The sequence below is a fragment of the Lithobates pipiens genome, unplaced genomic scaffold (genome assembly GCF_037356315.1).
Source record: "Lithobates pipiens isolate NorthernLeopardFrog02 unplaced genomic scaffold, aLitPip1_a1.2 Scaffold_56, whole genome shotgun sequence".
Classification (NCBI taxonomy): Eukaryota; Metazoa; Chordata; class Amphibia; order Anura; family Ranidae; genus Lithobates; species Lithobates pipiens.
Genome location: NW_027507878.1, coordinates 292,583 through 313,091, shown reverse-complemented (window position 1 = coordinate 313,091; position 20,509 = coordinate 292,583). Strand labels below are relative to the sequence as shown.

General features: G+C 45.5%; 1 long non-coding RNA gene across 1 annotated transcript in view; it reads left to right on the top strand.

The window, feature by feature from the left end:
• LOC143957992 (uncharacterized) overlaps window positions 1-20,509 on the top strand; it is a 43,835-nt gene that overhangs the window by 741 nt on the left and 22,585 nt on the right. The gene's annotated exons all lie outside the window — the stretch shown is intronic.

The window sequence follows — 20,509 nt, the reverse complement described above, 5'->3', positions numbered from 1 at the left end:
CTAAGTCCTGCCCTGCTGAGGCACTATAATATACTGCAGTAAAACTACACTGAAGCACTACAATATACTGCAGTAAAACTGCACTAAGGCAGTACAATATACTGCTGTAAAACTACACTGAAGCCCTACAATATACTGCAGTAAAACTACACTGAGGCACTACAATATACTGCAGTAAAACTACATTGAGGCACTACAATATACTGCAGTAAAACTACACTGAAGCACTACAATATACTGCAGTAAAACTGCACTGAGGCACTACAATATACTGCAGTAAAACTGCACTGAGACACTACAATATACTGCAGTAAAACTGCACTGAGGCACTACAATATACTGCAGTTAAACTGCACTGAGGCACTACAATATACTGCAGTAAAACTACATACACTGAGGCACTACAATATACTGCACTAAAACTACACTGAAGCACTACAATATACTGCAGTAAAACTACACTGAGGCACTACAATATACTGCAGTAAAACTGCATATACTGAGGCTCTACAATATACTGCAGTAAAACTGCACTGAGGCACTACAATATACTGCAGTTAAACTGCACTGAGGCACTACAATATACTGCAGTAAAACTGCATACACTGAGGCACTACAATATACTGCAGTAAAACTGCATACACTGAGGTACTACAATATACTGCAGTAAAACTACACTGAGGCACTACAATATACTGCAGTAAAACTGCACTGAGGCACTACAATATATTGCAGTAAAACTGCACTGAGGCACTACAATATGTATTATTATTATTAATATATATTGTTAACAGTTATGAACATGTGACTATAAAAATGTAATATATGTATTATTATGTAAAAGTGAAAACGACTTCAAGCCATAAAGATGAGTGGTCATATCTGATACTGTTTGTGTAATTCTTTGCAGTCCCCGCCGTGCTGATCACATTACCTCATCGCGTCTACAATCATCGGCTCTCTTAATTTATATTTTCAGACCGGTAACACATTGATAGTGAGAGTGCCACAGCAACATCTTGGTTGTTATGGATCCCACTCTGGTGGTTTTCATGCAAGGGTCACATGAGTTACTCCCCCCCCCCCCTTTTTAGCCCGGTTAGTATCACTGCTATGGCTATCAACAGTCTCATTATAAAATTTTTAGTAAGCATTACACCGATGAAAATCCTCAAGCTTCAGCTTATGCGTAGACCAACCAGCGTCCGGGCTGTGGTTGGAGCAGAGCTTAGTAGATGTCCTTTATCTTCCACCGTGCATTGAGCCAGCAGCTTCCAGTGGTGTGCTGGCCGCAGGGCTGCAGCCTGCCTATTTTTCTTGCCATGTGTAGATTCAGCAGTTCCCAATGATGTGCTGAAAACAGGGCTGTAGCTATTCCTTCTGATTTCTGAGGTCAATCTCAGTCTCAAAGGGTCTTGGGGATCTACTGTACTGTGCCAGGAGTCTGTGAGGTCAGCAGCTCCTTTTACCCTAGAATGGTGTATCCAGGGTGTCACCTCGGCCACCTTAATGGCTGTTGGGGTAGATAGCAGAACAGTGTAAGGACCTCTCAACACTTTTGGGTTTGGGCGCACGCCAGCACAGGCTCCTGGAAAGCAGAAGGATGACCAGTAAAAGGTCCACCAAAATCCTCAGCACCAAGCACATGATGCTCTTAATCCGGCCCTGCGGTAGCTGGGCAGGTGAATATAAAATCGGATCCCATTCAGCATCCATTACCTGGAGACAGTCATGTATTAGGGGTTCTTGTGAGGTGGGGAGCAGAGTGGCTGGGTTCAAGGTGTTAACAGTCTCTAAGTGTATTTGAGGATTTTCACACAGCATAGCTTGGTATTTAAAGCCGAGGTCCACCCTAAAGTGGACCTTCCGCTCATTGGAATCCTCCTCCCCTCCGGCGCCACAATTGGCACCTTTCAGGGGGGAGGGGGGTGCAGGTACCTGTACAATACAGGTATCTGCACCCACTTCCTGGATAGCTCAATGCGGAAAGGGGCGTAGATTACGCCCCTTTCCGAAAGTCCCCCGCTGTCTGCTGGGAAACACACAGATCCCAGAGGCAGCGGGTCCATCCTCATTGCGCAGCGCGACTCGCGCATGTGCAGTAGGGAACCGGGAAATGAAGCCGAAAGGCTCCATTTCCCGATTCCCATACCCAAGATGGCGGCGGCAGCACCCAAGAGACGATCTAGAGATCGGCTTCGGGTGCCGACATCGCGGGCGCGCTGGACAGGTAAGTATCACTATTTTAAAAGTCAGCAGCTGCAGTATTTGTAGCTGCTGGCTTTAAAAAAATTAAAAAAAAAACGCGGAGTCCCGGCGGACTCCCGCTTTAACCATTCGGCTGTTTGTGAACCAGTGATTTCCCTTGTAATCCATTAATGCTCGTACTTGGTGGGGGACCCGGACATAAGTTTCCTGACCCAATGACAACTTGCCAGACTCGACCACAAGGAGGGCTGTTGCTGCGATGGCCCGCAGGCAGGATGGCCCAACTCTGAGCTACCGTGTCCAGTTATTTTAAAAGGTATGCTACGGGGGGCGCTATCACAATCCTAAGTATTGTGTCGAGGCTCCTACTGCTATTCCTTGTTGTTCACTGACATACAAGTAGAAAACCTTCTGGCTGTCCGGCAGGCCTAGCGCGGGGGCCCTGCATTAGGGAAACCTTAATGTCTTGGAATGCTCTGTTTTGTTGTTCTCCCCATTGAAAGGGTTCATTTTCTCCCCCCTTTGTGGATTCATAGAGGGGTCTAGCTTTTTTTGGCAAAGTCTGGTATCCAGATTCAGCAAAATCCTGCTGCCCCCCAGGAATTCACATACCTGCCGTCTGGTAGTCGGGGTGGAGATCTGACAAACATTTATACAGCCCACTTCCTGTTTCTTGTCTGCTAAAAAGCCTAGGCTTATGACGTCATGCACAGCTCTCTCTCTCTCTCTCTCACTCTGGTGAGTGTTTGCCAGGAAGGGAGGGGAGGATGAGTCATAAGAGGGCCAATGAGAGCTGCAGAGCTGGAGGTGTGTGTCTGTGTAAATCCAGGAAGTAAACAGGCAGCAGCTTCAGCTGCCCACAGTTGAAATGGATGCATCCAGGCTCAGTGGAGGGAGATTGCTGCAGCATATTTGGCGAGTACAGAGTCACAGTATATATAAAATAATATGCAAAGTGGTTGGAGGGAAGCTTCAGAATGGCAAAGATGTTTTAATTACAAATTATGTGAGCAGACTGCAGTTCCTCTTTAAAGCGGAGCTCCACCCAAAAGTGGAACTTCCGCTTTAAGCACTCCTCGCCCCCCTTACATGCCACTTTGGGCATGTAATTTTTTTTTTTTGGGGGGGGGGGGGGGGAGTGGGTTCCTTGTTTTGAGTGGGACTTCCTGTCCCACTTCTTGCTTCCGACTTCAGGCCGCCTAGGTGACTCCTCCTCTCCCCCTAGGCGGCCCCTCCCTCTCGGAAATCTTCTGGGACACGTCACAGGTCCCAGAAGATTGCCTGTCCACTCAGAGAGCACAGCGCAACTCGCGCATTGCGCAGCGTGCGCCCGGGCCGTGAAGCCGCAAGCTGTCACGGCGGGGCGCCCGCAGGTTCTATGGCGGCGGGAGAGAGGAGCGAGGCTCCGTGCGGCCGCATCGCTGGACCGTGGGACCGGTGAGTGTCTGTTTTTTTTTTTTATTCTGTTTATTAAGTTTTAAAAATATGACATAAAAACAATTGGACATGTTAACGGGACGCTGTCCACATTCCGGCCAATCATGGACCAAAAAAAAAAACAACCTATCCTGAACTAACATAGTCCAACTGTCTAGCTTATGCATACTGATAACAACATCAACCCTCCCTGTCATCCCATCCCCCCCCCCCCCCCCCCAGCCCCTTGTGGTCACAGCTTGGTTTAAAACGTGATTCTTAATTTTCCTCTAAATAAAGGCAGAATTCCTATGTATATCATGCTTCCCTGCTGTGAGGTGATGATGTGCTGTAACCTCTAGCAACCAATCAGTGAGCCGCAATGTGTGCTGTAACCTCTAGCAACCAGTCAGTAAGCAGTAATGTATACAAGTAACTCACCTGTAGACCTGTGTTTACATGTAAATAACCGGCATTCATATGTAAATAGCAGCATCATTAGTAAGCAAATAGATGTGCCCAGGGGCATTGATATGTTTATCTCCAGTGTTTTATTGGGAGCCCGATAAGTTGGCACATCCTGGGTATATATGGAGGAAGTGTAGTATCAATCATTTATGTATCACCCGTGCCGCTCATCTTCTAAATTATACCTCATCTAGTGCTATTCCTACTCAGGGCCATCTTTAATATTGATTGGACCCGGGGCAAAAATTTTCTTGCCCCCCCCCCCCCAAAAATTTCACTCTCCACCTGCTCTGAGACATACAATAAATAGCAGCTAGACTTAAAATGAGTTTACTGTATCAGATCAGGCAGAAATTGTGATTGGTTTTCAGCAGTTACAGCATATAATTACTGCTTACTGACTGGTTGCTAGAGGTTACAGCACACATTACGGCTCACTGATTAGTTGCTGGAGGCTACAGCACATCATCACCTCACTGCAGGGAAGCATGATATACATATGAATGCCGCCTTTATTTACATATCAATGCCCCTGGCCGCATCTATTTACTTACTAATGATGCTGCTATTTACATATGAATGCCGGTTATTTACATGTAAACACAGGGTCTACAGGTGAGTTAGTTGTACACAACAATAAGGCAGAGCTGGGCAGCATTAGTACCAGAACGTCACATTGAGATATCGGGACACAGCACAGGACTAAAACTTCAAGGGGCAAGGGAATTTAAACTGGGATAGTTGGCAAGTATGAGGCAGCTGCTTTGGGCCCCCAACAATGACAGGGCCCAGGGCAGCTGCCCCTTTTGCCCTACCTTAAAGCGGGAGTCCGCCGGGACTCCACGTTTTTTTTTTTTTTTAAAGTCAGCAGCTACAAATACTGCAGCTGCTGACTTTTAAAATAGTGACACTTACCTGTCCAGCGTACCCGCGATGTCGGCACCCGAAGCCGATCTCTAGATCGACACTCGAGTGCTGCCGCCGCCATCTTGGGTATGGGAATCAGGAAATGGAGCCTTTCGGCTTCATTTCCCGGTTCCCTACTGCGCATGCGCGAGCCGCGCTGCGCAATGAGGACGGTCCCCGCTGCCTCTGGGATCTGTGCGTTTCCCAGCAGGCAGCGGGGCACTTGCAGAAGGGGGCGGGCACTTGCGGAAAGGGGCGTAATGTACGCCCCTTTCCGCAGAGAGCTAGCCCGGAAATGGGTGCAGTTACCTGGATTATCCAGGTAACTGCACCCCCCTCCCCCCTGAAAGGTGCCAATTGTGGCGCCGGAGGGGGGGAGGAATCTGATGAGCGGAAGGTCCATTTTAGGGTGGACCTCCGCTTTAAAGACGGCCCTGTTCCTACTATAGTGGGATCTCCCTAGAGCAGGGATCTGGAATTAGCGGACCTCTAGCTGTTGCAAAACTACAAGTCCCATCATGCCTCTGTCTCTGGGTGTCATGCTTGTGGCTGTCAGAGTCTTGCTATGGATCATGGGACTTGTAGTTCTGCAACAGCTGGAGGTCCGCTAATTGCATATCCCTGCCCTAGAGTATTTAGTAGTATGTATCAGACTCAACTCCATTTCCTGTGGTATCACTGGATTTGTACCACGTCTGCCAAACTTTTTCTTACACCCCCCCCCCCCCCAGCCTCATAGGTAGCTCTGTAGTAGGGCATCATGGAGTTTACCAGGCCCTTCCAAAAGACCACATCCCCCCTCCCCCCCTCGGTTTCTTCCAGTTGCAACAGAATGGCCTTCCTCCCATGAAACAATAAAATGTTAAGTAGGGTTCGCGGGGCCCGAGACGGCACCACTAGAGGTGTGAAAGCCCGGGGGACAAAAAAAAAACGGAAACATTCAGGAAAAAAAATAAGTTTTTTTTTTCCTGAAGGCTTTTTTATTTTTTTCCCAAAAATTTGAAAAATTAAAAAAATAAAAAATAAAATTGTGGAATATTTTATTTTAACACGATGAATAAAATATTTTAAGACGGGGGTGTTCAAATATTTTCCAAATCGTTTCTAAAAAAAAATAAAAAAAATAAAATAAAAAAAAATGTATGATATCAGATTATTCTAAATTTTCCAATTTTTTTTTTTATGTTTTTTTAGGAATTTTAATGAATATTTTTTTTATTTTTCTGTGGAACACCACTTTAAGCACTGCCGGTGGCATTTTTTTTTTTTAAAGAATTCTTTGTATGTCACTGATAGGGGCTTGACTAGATCCTCATCTGATAGCAGTGTGTCAAGAGCCAAAGGTAAAGATTCCACCCTCATCTCCCTGAACGGCGTCTGATAAGCATATCGGAGTTGGAGAAACCTAAACAAGTATGAGTTAGCAAAAGCATATCTTGTTTTAAGTTGGGGGGGGGGGGGAGGACATTAGTTCTCCAAAGGAAGTGATATCTTTCAATGTCTTTATCCCCTTAATTGCCCAAATCACAGGGTCTGGCATACTATAAAAATGGGGTAAAGTGGGGTTCATCCGGAGAGGGGTAGATGGGGATACCCCCCCATATCTAGGGCACACCAGCCTAACCACTGCCTCCCATGCCTCCCACGCTGCCTCACACGCTCTTATCGTAGCTTTCATTGACAACGTTAATGGTAGATCTGATTTAGTACCCCTAAACAGGGCTAGTTTTAAACTTTCGTATGACCCTAAATGGGCTGCCTCTAGTACTGTAGCCGCATCCCCATCATCTGCCAAAACGCCATCTACGGGCGTACACCATCTGTCCTGCCAGGTAGTACGTCTGCCAGTCTGGTAGCGCTAATCCACCCTCATACCCAGGCTCTTGCAACACTTTAATACCTATTCTCGGAGGTGAGAGTCTGTTTATTAAAAGTCAGCAGCTAAACTTTTTGTAGCTGCTGACTTTTACTACTAACTAAAAAAAAGCCTGGAGCTCCGCTTTAAGTTGGGTCTGCAGCACTGACAAGCAGTCGGCACCTCTCCTGCCTGTTGCAGACAATAACGGAAGTTCATTGCAGAGCTGGTCCTCGGAGGATATGCGGGGGCAACGCAGGGCAGGTTCCCAGAGTAGCGAGCTCCGCATTGGGCCCCTCGGGATGCCTGGGCCCCCCCCCACCTCTGTATGGGCTGCCCCCCGCCCCCGGAAAGCAGCCCAGAGTACTGGGAAAATCAACTACTTTCAGTCTGGAGCCACAAAAGTTTTAAAGATATAAAAAGATCAGAAAGATTTTTATTGTTTTACTGGAAATCCAAGGAATCAGACTATACAGGCAGAGAATGAAGCATTAGCACCCTCTGCTGGTTAATGTGTGCCTTTTAAATGTAATGCAAGGGCGCTATGCAGCAGGTAGCGATTTGCTATCGACTTCAGCAATCAATCCAAAGTCAGTTTAGCGCTAAATAAAATGATTGGTTTGATCAGACACAATAGAGCTCATTGGATGTTAGTTAAAATGTGGTTGAAATTAATTTCTAGTACATGAACTGAGCAAAGCTCTACACGAGCAGCAAGGGTGCAGATTGGAGGGAGGGGGGTTACAAAGCAGGATATACAAAGCAGGATACAATAATTTTTCCTTCTTCCTCCACTATGGCCATTTCACAGAGCCTGGATGTGGACACGCGGGACAGGCGGCTCCTCTATTGTACGATTCTTCCATCTAGTGTGATGGACTTGACCTCGATGCCTCCAACGGCCAAGTATGAGATCTGGTGTACGGGAAAGCGAACTGGAAAGGAGAGAGGATTTCCGGTAGGTAATTGTATGCTGATCTTGTTTTTCTCAAAGTGGAAGCAAACCTGTAAAAAAAAAAGTTGGCAGTGTCAGCCTGCTGGACTATAAAAATTCAGTGAGTGTTGGCTGAAGAGAGAAAGACTTTACCACCAAACCGTTCATTTCAACTAAAAACGTTCCATGAGACGATGATACGTGCGCGTAGCTTATCTTATGTATTTATTCATGTGTTGCAGAAAATTGTTAACAGCAGGAGGGGCGTTGCTAGGGGGGGGCTATTGGGGCTATAGCCCCAAATTTGGGTCCCATAGCCCAGAGTCTCTTGCTGCAGGGTCGCTGCCTACCCAGCGGGTCACGGGCGTGGCTGCTGTGGCGGGTGGTCTGGCTGCATGCGACAGGCTGAGGAGAGAAGTGAGCGGGCGGACAAGTAGAGATGACATCTTTACCGCTCGCCACACATCAGCGCTTTTCACAGTCAGGCCTCTTCAATGTGGCAGCAAGGTGGGGTGGGAGCAGAGAGATGACATCATCTCTCACAGCCCGCCCCACATCAGCGCTCTTCACAGTCAGGCCTCTTCAATGTGGCAGCAAGGTGCTGTGGGAGCAGAGAGATGACATCATCTCTCACAGCCCGCCCCACATCAGCGCTCTTCACAGTCAGGCCTCTTCAATGTGGCAGCAAGGTGCGGTGGGAGCAGAGAGATGACATCATCTCTCACAGCCCGCCACACATCAGCGCTCTTCACAGTCAGGCCTCTTCAATGTGGCAGCAAGGTGCGGTGGGAGCAGAGAGATGACATCATCTCCGACAACTTGGTCCGACTGTGTGTATGCAACAGTTTCGGACAAAATCCGTCAGACAAAATCAGACGGATTTAGTTGGCAGAATGTCCGACCGTGTGTACAGGGGCTAAGATGTATTTTTTGTATTGTGTTATACAGTGGTGTGAAAAAGTGTTTGCCCCCTTCCTCATTTCCTGTTCCTTTGCATGTTTGTCACACTTAAGTGTTTCGGAACATCAAACCAATTTAAACAATAGTCAAGGACAACACAAGTAAACACAAAATGCAATTTGTAAATGAAGGTGTTTATTATTAAAGGTGAAAAAAAATCCAAACCATCATGGCCCTGTGTGAAAAAGTGATTGCCCCCTTGTTAAAACATACTATAACTGTGGTTGTCCACACCTGAGTTCAATTTCTCTAGCCACACCCAGGCCTGATTATTGCCACACCTGTTCACAATCAAGGCATCACTTAAATAGGAGCTGCTTGACACAGTAAGGTCCACCAGAAGATCCTTAAAAGCTACACATCATGCCGAGACCCAAAGAAATTCAGGAACAATTGAGAAAGAAAGTAATTGAGATCTATCAGTCTGGAAAGGGTTATAAAGCCATTTCCAAAGCTTTGGGAATCCAGCGAACCACAGTGAGAGCCATTATCCACAAATGGCGAAGACATGGAACAGTGGTGAACCTTCCCAGGAGTGGCCGGCCGCCCAAAATTACCCCAAGAGCGCAGCGACGACTCATCCAAGAGGTCACAAAAGACCCCACAACAACGTCCAAGGAACTGCAGCCCTCACTTGCCTCAGTTAAGGTCAGCGTTCATGCCTCCACCATCAGGAAAAGACTGGGCAAAAATGGCCTGCATGGCAGAGTTCCAAGGAGAAAACCACTGCTGAGCAAAAAGAACATCAAAGCTCGTCTCAATTTCTCCACAACACATCTTGATGATCCCCAAGACTTTTGGGACAACATTCTGTGGACCGATGAGACAAAAGTGGAACTCTTTGGAAGGTGTGTGTCCAAGTATATCTGGCGTACAAGGAACACTGCATTTCATAAAAAGAACATTATACCAACAGTAAAATATGGTGGTGGTAGTGTGATGGTCTGGGGCTGTTTTGCTGCTTCAGGACCTGGAAGACTTGCCGTGATAAAAGGAACTATGAATTCTGCTGTCTACCAAGAGATCCTGAAGGAGAATGTCCGACCATCTGTTCGTGTACTCAAGCTGAAACGAACTTGGGTTCTGCAGCAGGACAATGATCCTAAACACACCAGCAAGTCCACCACCGAATGGCTGAAGAAAAACAAAATGAAGACTTTGGAGTGGCCTAGCCAAAGTCCTGACCTGAATCCTATTGAGATGTTGTGGTATGACCTTAAAAAGGCTGTTCATGCTCGAAAACCCTCTAATGTAACTGAATTAGGACAATTCTGCAAAGATGAGTGGGCCAAAATTCCTCCAGGACGCTGTAAAAGCCTCATTGCACGTTATCGCAAACGCTTGGTTGCAGTTGTTGCTGCTAAGGGTGGCCCAACCAGTTATTAGGTTTAGGGGCAATCACTTTTTCACACAGGGCCATGATGGTTTGGATTTTTTTTCACCTTTAATAATAAACACCTTCATTTACAAATTGCATTTTGTGTTTACTTGTGTTGTCCTTGACTATTGTTTAAATTGGTTTGATGTTCCGAAACACTTAAGTGTGACAAACATGCAAAGGAACAGGAAATGAGGAAGGGGGCAAACACTTTTTCACACCACTGTATATTGCGTGTTATATATTGCGTGTTATATATTGCGTGTTATATATTGCCACCAAATGACAGTTCTGAGATGTTTAACTGGTGACTGTAGGAGGGGCAAAAACACCAGGTTACAAAAGAATATAGCAAAAAGAAAATTGTATAAAAAAATAAAAAAAGAAGAGGTACCATTTTTAATTTGGTCATACTTACAAAAGGACTATACGATTAACGAACACCATAGGGTGCCAAGGAAAAAAAAAAAAAAGCTGGCCTTTTATCCCTCCCACCCCACCAGTTTTGAGTCCAGTGAACACCTTTTGCTACATTAAATTTTTGATACCTCAAGACCAAATGGGATTTTTCAGGCAATATTTAAAGTATATAATACTTATAAAAAAAATATTTTTTTATTTTAAATGCAAAAGAGGAAAAACACTATATATACATAAAAAGTCCATAATGTAACATTATTATATTGGCATACAATAAATGCATTAAACAATACAACATGCATGAATATATGTAACAAGCGGCTATTCCAACGCGTTTCAAAAAGTGCATATAAATAGTTTTTTCTTCAGGGAAGCCACTCTATGTACACCCTTTACATCAAAGGGACATTTCTCTCTCCTCCACCAGAACCGCCCAAAAAGGACAGCCCAAAAAGAAAGGATAATCTGTTGGTTTACCACAGCACTACAAAGCCCAGGAGTCAACAAGACTCAACAATAGATGGAAAGACGTTTTGCTACATTGCCTATCACCGATGAAGGGAGATTTTTGGACCCTAAAATGCATTTTGTGCTGCTGTCATACTTGTGATATTAATAAAGGATTTTTGGTTTCTTGAGATGATCGTTTGGCTCACTTACAGGGCCGGTGCTACCACTAGGCAAACTAGGCAGCCGCCTAAGGCGCACTGCTACCTAGGGGCGCCCGGCTGCTGGTTTCCCTCCGCGTTTGCATGCTATGCAGGCTGAAGCATGTAACTAACTCAGTCTGACCGGTAGTGCAATTAGAGGTGCAGCACAGCACTAGAGCCGGCGCTAGAGGAAGCAGAAGCAATGCTTCCTGTATGGCGGCCCCTTCTGTCACATGGGCAGGGCAAAGGGGTGGAGTCAGGGGGTGGAGCCAATGGGGGCGGCAAAATTAGGTTTCGCCTAGGGTGTCAAAAATCCTTGCACCAGCCCTGCTCACTTCCATGTAGATTTCTCAGTTTGGGTGATCCCTTCATCTTGGTGGGTTCCCCCGCTTTTATGAGGAGCAACCGAATCTAAGCTGTTAGATTCAACCAATTAACTTTTTTTTTTTGACTGGTGAAGATCCGAAGAGTTTGGCATCTCAACTCCGCCACCATTTCGATTTTTACAGATTAAACTGGGAGAGCAGTGGACTCTTGCGGCCATCATTTGGTGCCCCTTTTGGCTCACAGGTCTGAGCTGTCGGTTGGAGGTTTCAGGCCACAGCTGGGGGGCGATGAGGAGGCAGCAGAGGGTCTTTCTTTAGGTGTCCTCAGGTGTCACCATTTAGCATGGACTCGTTTTTGTCTGGCTCTGGCCAAGTCCCACGCCTCCCAAACTTTTTGAGGTGAGAACGAGATACTTATTAGTAAAAGTATGTAGGCCACGCCCCCTTAAAGGAGAATTATACCAACTAAATTAGTTAAATCCACAAATGCTTTTTTTTTTTTTTTTTTAAACCACTATTATTATACAAATACAGCAACTTAGAATTTGGATGAAAGTTTTAGCCCTGGAAAAACACTTTTTGAAAGATAAGAAGTGCTTTTATACATCTATATAGTTCAGACTAGGGTTGCCACCTGTCCAGGATTCACCCGGACAGTTCGGGTTTGGAATCATGTGTCCAGGTTTTGGACTGTCTGAAACTCGGACACATTATTTAGACTGGACTATGGCTAGGGTTACTGACTGCAGTTGTCTCAGCTGAGAGTGTCTGTTACATTCTTTCACACTGCCCAAAGCCAACACTAACAAACCTCCCACCCAAACACATACAGAGGGCAGAGGAGAGAGGGCTCAAACTGCACCTCTTCCCCCCCACCTCTCTTTGTCTGCCCCACACTCCAATCCCTGGCACTGTGCCTCAGAAAAGGAAAATGGGGGGCCGGAAATTTGAAGTCCAGCAGCCTCAGATCCATCTGGATGAGAGGTGCTGACTGTCAAGGGCTGAGTGAGCTCACCATCCATCCCTGTCTGTGACTGAAGTCTTCCCCTTCTCTCTCTTGAGTAAGTACACTAAGGTAAATCAGGGTTCTCAGAGCACCCCTTACATCAGAGTTCCCCTTTACACCAGAGGCCACAGTGTTTGCCCTTACATCAGAATCTTTTCCATACATCAGAGTTCTCAGTGTACACCCCTCAGTATTCCCAGAGCATCCCTTATGTTAGAGTTCCCAGAGTTCTCCCTGACATCAGAGTCTGCAAAGTCCCACCTTACAGTAAAAGGGAACTCTGTGTTCAGATGTAAAAGGGAACTCTGTGTTCAGATGTAAAAGGGAACTCTGTGGACTCTGATGTAAAGGGAGACTCTTGTTATAACCTTCATATGATTAGAAATGTTATTTAGTAGCAAAATATATGTATAGTTTATACTATAAAAAAACAAAAATTGCTGTGTGCCGCAAGTGTTCGAGTTTGACTTGAAGAAAAGGTGGCAACCCTAGTTCAGACCAAAATGAGGGACAAATGAGGATGAAGGAGGGACAGAGGGACATTGCTCGAAATCAGGGACAGTCCCTCGAAATCAGGGACAGTCCCTCGAAATCGGGGACAGTCCCTCGAAATCGGGGACAGTTGGGAGCTATGAAGTCCTTAACCTTTCAGCTGTCTCTTTACTTCCCTTTTCCAATTGGCTGTGATTTTCTCCAGTTCCTCCAGGGCGTTGGCCGATCCCGGATTATAAGAGGCCCAGTCTTCTCTACAAAGTAGAGTTACTACAAAGTCCTTCTGCCTCCGCCTGGCTTCTTCCTGTAAGGTGTCCTCAGTGATCCGGAGCAAATTCTCTTCGTTTTTCCTCCTATACCTCTCTGATTCTGATTCTGTTTCAAATTTGCACCCACATGATGAGCGAGCGGAGCAGATCCTCAATTCGCAGAAATAAACCACAATGATTGCCAGTAGAATCAATATAAGGCCGATAATCTGCAAGGAGAGAAAAGTTTTGGGCATCAGTGCACCAATAGATCGCCTCAGCAACATGGACCCCCCAGCAACAACTGATCCCCCCCAGTAACATTACACTGCTCCAGCAACAATAGATCCCCTCAACAAAAAAATAGTTTCCCCCTCAGCAACATAAGATCTCCCAAGCAACAATAGGCCTCTTCAGGGAGAGGTCACCCGGCAATAGGGATGAGCCGAACACCCCCCTGTTCGGTCCGCACCAGAACCTGCGAACAGACCTAAACTTCGTGTGAACTTTAGAACCCTATTAAAGTCTATGGGACTCGAACGTTCACAATCTAAAGTGCTCATTTTAAAGGGTAATATGCAGGTTACTGTCCTAAAAAGTGTTTGGGGACCCGGGTCCTGCCCCAGGGGACATGGATCACTGCAAAAAAAAAGTTTTAAAAACGGCCGTTTTTTCAGGAGCAGTGATTTTAATAATGATTAAAGTGAAACAATAAAAGTGTAATATTCCTTTAAATTTCGTACCTGGGGGGTGTCTATAGTATGCCTGTGAAGGGGCGGATGTTTCCCGTGCTTAGAACTGTCCCTGCACAAAGTGTCATTTGTGCAGGAAAAAAAGTCTTTTAAAATCACTTGCGGCTAAATTGTCGGCTCCCCGTAATACAGAGAACACTCAATGGGTGTTCTCTGTATTAGCCGACAATTCATTCATTCACCCTCCTAATATAAGAAACGTCAGCGCTGGGATCTCCGCAGTGTCTCCGCAGTGGAGACAGAAGAAGGATGTATGGACAGCGCTGGACTGAGAGATCCCCCGTCGCTGGATATGATCATCCATCGCTGGACCCCGGAGATCCGTCGCTGGATAGCAAGAGTGGATTAGCACCGCTGGAATCTTTTTTTTATTTTTAATAAAGGAATTTTTCAAAAGTGTGTTTGTCTTATTTAACAATTTTTTACACTTTCTTTGTGAAATGGTAGGGGTACTTTTGTACCCCCTTACCATTTCAAACAGGGGGGGCGGGATCTGGGGGTCCCCTTGTTAAAAGGGCCTTCCAGATTCTGATAAGCCCCCCGCCCGCAGACCCTCACAACCACTGCTCAGGGTTGTGGGGATGAGGCCCTTGTCCCCATCAACATGGGAACATAGTGCTTTGAGGGGTCACAGACCCCCAAAGCATACTCCCAATGTTGAGGGCATGTGGCCTGGTACGGTTCAGGAGGGAGGGGGGGCCATTCTCTCGTTCCCCCACTCTTTTCCTGCGGCCTGCCAGGTTGCGTGCTCGGATAAAGGGTCTGGTATGGATTTTTAGGGGGAACCCCATGTCAATTTTTTTTAAAAATTTGATGCGGGGTTCCCCTTAATATCCATACCAGACCTGAAGGGTCTGGTATGGATATTTAGGGGGACCCCCACGTCAATTTTTTTTTTTATTTGACGCGGGGTTCCCCTTAATATCCATATCAGACCTGAAGGGCCTGGTAATTGAATTTAGGGGAACCCCCACGCTTTTTTTTTTTTTTTTTTTATCAATGAATGAATGAATTGTCGGCTAATACAGAGAACACTCATTGAGTGTTCTCTGTATTACGGGGACCCGACAATAGCCGCAAGTGATTTTAAAATACTTTTTTTCCTGCAGAAATGACACTTTGTGCAGGGACAGTTCTAAGCCCGGGAAACATGCGCCCCTTCACAGGCATACTATAGCCACCCCCCAGGTTCCACATTTAAAGGAATATTACACTTTTATTGTTTCACTTTAATCATTATTAAAATCACTGCTCCCGAAAAAACGGCCGTTTTTAAAACTTTTTTTTGCATTGATCCATGTCCCCTGGGGCAGGACCCGGGTCCCCAAACACTTTTTAGGACAGTAACCTGCATATTACCCTTTAAAATGAGCACTTTAGATTTCTCCCATAGACTTGTACAGGGTGTTCCGGCTTTTCGAATTTGCTGCGAACAGCCCAAATTGTTCACTGTTCGCTGAACAGGCCAACAGGCAATGTTCGAGTAGAACATGAGTTTGACTCGAACTCGAAGCTCATCCCTATCCGGCAACAACATAATCCCCCAGCAACAGTAGATCCCCTAGCAACAATAGACCCTCTCCACCAATAAAATTTTTCACTTTCACTTTCCATTATAGTGTACGATGTACTATGGAAGCGCGTGCAACGTGTTGTGTTGTGAATAGGCCCTAAAAATGATTGAACCTTCCATTATATTCTATGATATAGTTGGAACATTAGAGTGTAAGCTCCTCTGGTACAGAGACTGATGTGATCGGCTAAGTGTCCTCTGTACAGCACTACAGTATATGTGAGAGCTAAATAAATGTATATTAATAATAATAGTGTGTGACTGGGGGGAGGGGAGATTAGAGTGTAAGCTCCTCTGGTACAGAGACCGGTGTGACTGGCTCAGTGATCTCTGTACAGTTCTACGGTATATGCCAGAGCTATATATATGTATAATAATAATATTGTAGGGACATTAGAGTGTAAGCTCCTCTGGTACAGAGACTGATGTGACTGTGGGGGGGGAGGGGACATTAGAGTGTAAGCTCCTCTGGTACAGAGACTGATATGAATGGCTCAGTGTTCTCTGTACAGTTCTACGGTATTCTAGAGGCGATTCAGTTCGCATTGTGCGCTATACAAGTATTCATTCATTCATTCATTCATGTCAGAGCTATATAAATGTATAATAATAGTGTGTGACTGTGAGGGGACATTAGAGTGTAAGCTCTTCTGCTACAGAGACTGCTGCGATGGCCTCAATATTCTCAGAGATGAAAAGCGTCTTTACCTGGAACAAATGCGTTAGGTAATTATTTCGTACTTCTGTCCAGCTCAGCAGAGATATTCTATGAGAGGTATTTGAATTTTTCATTTCTTTTAATTCATCCACAGATGTCACCAAACAATCTCCGTATCGTCCGTCTGTGATTACAATCAGTACCCAAACCACCACAACCTTCATTTCAAAAAAGCGACTCTTTATATTGGCACAGCAGCACCCGCACTTTGGGTTCTTGGCTTCGGTCTTTGTTTCCGACATTTCCATAGACTCTACACAGCCCTCCTCGGTGCCACCTTCGATTTCTGCGCTGTTCCCTCTCGTGCTTATGAAGCACGCCACAACTAAGACGATGGCAGTTGGTATGCTGAAAAACGCCAGGCTGTAGACGATCGCCAGGGGTTTGTCAGCGGGGCATTGAAATTCCAGGTCCATGATTTTCTCCAACCCGACAAGAACCACCACGAGAACGGAGTTCCCAACAATGTTGACGTTTTCTTTGATGAAGGAGGCGACATTCGCCATTTTACCTTTTCCACCTGAGGACATTGCGAGGGATGAATTTGCCCCCTTCAGGAGGAACAATGGGGCAAATAGCGGCGAATGCAGCTTCAGGTTTCTGACCGTTATCGTCCACTTTTACTTTTATGTATCTGTTGATTTTGGTGGGTAGAACAGTTGGTCATACTAATAAGATGATTGTGAGAAGCATAAATGAGGGTGGAGCCGGCAAAAACAGATTGCCAATGAAGAAGCTGTGTGAAGAAAGATAAGTGGTGTGTCGGGCAGTGTAGGGTTTTTGGACCTGTGCCAGGTAGACTATGTGCTTTTCATGTGCAGTAAAACTACACTGAGGCACTACAATAAACTGCAGTAAAACTACACTGAGGCACTACAATAAACTGCAGTAAAACTACACTGAGACAGTACAATATATGGCAGTAAAATTACACTGAGGTACTACAATATGCTGCAATAAAACTACACTGAGACTAGGGTTGCCACCTTTTCTTCAAGTCAAACCCGAACAGTTTTGTGGCGCACAGAAATTTATTTTTTATAGTATAAGCTATACATATATTTTGCTACTAAATAACATTTCTAATCATATGTATATAAGTTAATAACAAAAGTCCTCTTTTACATCAGAGTCCACAGAGTTCCCCTTTTACCTCTGAACTCTGTGAACCCTGATTTATGGGGGAACACTGAGTACTCTGATGTACAGAGAGGACTCTGCTGTAAGGGGAAACACTGGTGTAAAGGGTAACTCTGATGTAAGGGGTGCTCTGAGAACCCTGATTTGACTTAGTGTACTCTCTCTGAGGAAGGAGAGGGAAGGGGGGAGACTTCATTCAGAGACAGGGATGGATGGTGAGCTCACTCACCCCTTGGCAGTCTGCACCTCTCATTCAGATGGATCTGAGGCTGCTGGACTTCAAATTTCCAGCCTCAACTTTCCTTTTCTGAGGCACAGCACCGGGGATTGGAGTGTGGGCAGACACAGAGGGGTAGGGATGGGGGGGAAGAGGTGCAGATTAAGCCCTCTCTCTTCTCCCGTCTGTATGTGTTGGTGGGGGGGTGGAGGGTATGGTTTGTTAGTGGTGGCTTTGGGCAGTGTGAAAGACAGTGTAACAGACACTCTCAGCAGTGAAAACTGCAGCCAGAAACCCTGCTGGGAAACCATAGTCCAGTCTAAATAATGTGTCCGGGTTTCATACAGTCTGAAACCTGGACGCATGATTCCAAACCCGAACTGTCCGAGTGAATCCTGGACAGGTGGCAACCCTAACTGAGACACTAAAATATATGGCAGTAAAACTACACTGAGGCACTACAATATACTGCAGTAAAACTACACTGAGACACTACAATATACTGCAGTAAAACTACATTAAGACACTACAATATACTGCAGTAAAACTACACTGAGGCACTACAATATACTGCAGTAAAACTACACTGAGGCACTACAATATACTGCAGTAAAACTACACTGAGACAGTACAATATATGGCAGTAAAACTACACTGAGGCACTACAATATACTGCAGTAAAACTACACTGAGACACTACAATATACTGCAGTAAAACTACATTAAGACACTACAATATACTGCAGTAAAACTACACTGAGGCACTACAATATACTGCAGTAAAACTACACTGAGGCACTACAATATACTGCAGTAAAACTACACTGAGACAGACAATATATGGCAGTAAAACTACACTGAGGCACTACAATATACTGCAGTAAAACTACACTGAGACACTACAATATATGGCAGTAAAACTACACTGAGGCACTACAATATACTGCAGCAAAACTACACTGAGGCACTACAATATACTGCAGTAAAACTACACTGAGACACTACAATATATGGCAGTAAAACTACACTGAGGCACTACAATATACTGCAGTAAAACTACATACACTGAGGCACTGCAATATGCTGCAATAAAACTACACTGAGGCACTACAATATACTGCAGTAAAATTACACTGAGGCACTACAATATACTGCAGTAAAACTACACTGAGACACTACAGTTTACTGCAGTAAAACTACATACACTGATGCACTAAAATATACTGCAGTAAAACTGCACTGAGGCACTAAAATATACTGCAGTAAAACTGCACTGAGGCACTACAATATACTGCAGTAAAACTACACTGAGGCACTACAATATACTGCAGTAAAACTTCACTAACGCACCTCACAGTGCATTGTGAGGCATTCATCAAGCCGAACAAACGCTCAAACGCCCTGCCAATTCAGGTGTTCGCTGAACTTATGCTCAGCTGGAACCATTCGCCCAAAACTAGTAAGGAGCTGCCGGAGATTACGGACAATATACATCCTGTGTATCCACATTGTTTGGATGCCACTACATTTTTGGACTTTGGGTTGTTATTCATTGTCACTAATTGCTATTAGTTTATTGCTGTCTGTATGTCAGCGGAGCACTGACTCACTGGTTGATTTCAGCCTGTGTCATTGTACCCAAATCCCTTTCTCCCTCACAAACCCCCTTCCTCAAATCTCCCCTCCCAGCACAAATCCTCTACCCTTCCAAATTGCACCCAGCACATTTCCCGTTACCCCCACCCCCCACCCCAACCAAATAATTTCTATAAGCACAAATATTTGTTACCTGGCCCCACCTTAGGCCACTATGACCTCCCAAGTGTATTTCTTCATGGCAAACAGAGTGTACTCCATCCCCCACCCCTAGTGTAATCCCCCCAATGAAATTACCACAGTGTAATCTCTCCAGTGTATTCCTTACAGTGTACTCTCCCCAGTGTACTCCTCCCCTGTGTAAATCCCCCCCAGTGTAATGCCCCAATGCAATCCCTCCAGTGCACATTCTTGTCTGGTAAAAAGCCTAGGCGTATGACATGACACACAACTCTCTCTCTCTCTCACTCTTGTGAGTGTTTGCCAGGAAGGGAGGGGGGATAAATCATAAGAGAGCCAATGAGAGCTGCAGGTGTGTCTCCTGTGTGTCTGTGTAAATCCAGGAAGTGAACAGGCAGCAGCTTCAGCTGCCCACAGTTAAAATGGCTGCAGCCAGACTCAGTGGAGGGAGATTTCTGCAGCATATTTGGCAAGTACAGAATCACAGCATATATAAAATAAAATGCAAAGTGGTTGGAGGGAAGGTTCAGAATGGCAAAGATGTTTTTATTACAAAATTATGTGAGTAGACTGCAGTTCCTCTTTAAAACAGAGTTCCTCCATAAAGTGGAACTTCCGTTTTAAGCACTCCTCGCCCCCTTACATGCCACGATTGCCATGTAATTTTTTTTTTGGGGGGGGGGGGTGGGTTCCTTGTTTTGAGTGGGACTTCCTGTCCCACTTTCTGCTTCCGACTTCAGGCCAGCTAGGCGACTCCTCTTCTCCCCCTAGGCGGCCCCTCCCTCTTGGCAATCTTCTGGCACACGTCCCAAAAGATTGCCTGTCCACTCAGAGAGCACAGCGCGGCTCGCGCATGTGCAGTGCACACCCAGCTGTAAATCCGCAAGCTGTCACGGCAGGGTGCCCACAGTTTTTATTGCGGCGCCTCGGGAAGCCTGGGCCCCCCCCACCTCTATATGGGCTGTCCCCCCTGAAAGCAGCCCTGTGTACTGGGAAAATCAACTACTTTCACTCTGGAGCCACAAAAGTTTTAAAGATGTAAAAAGATCAGAAAGATTTTTATTGT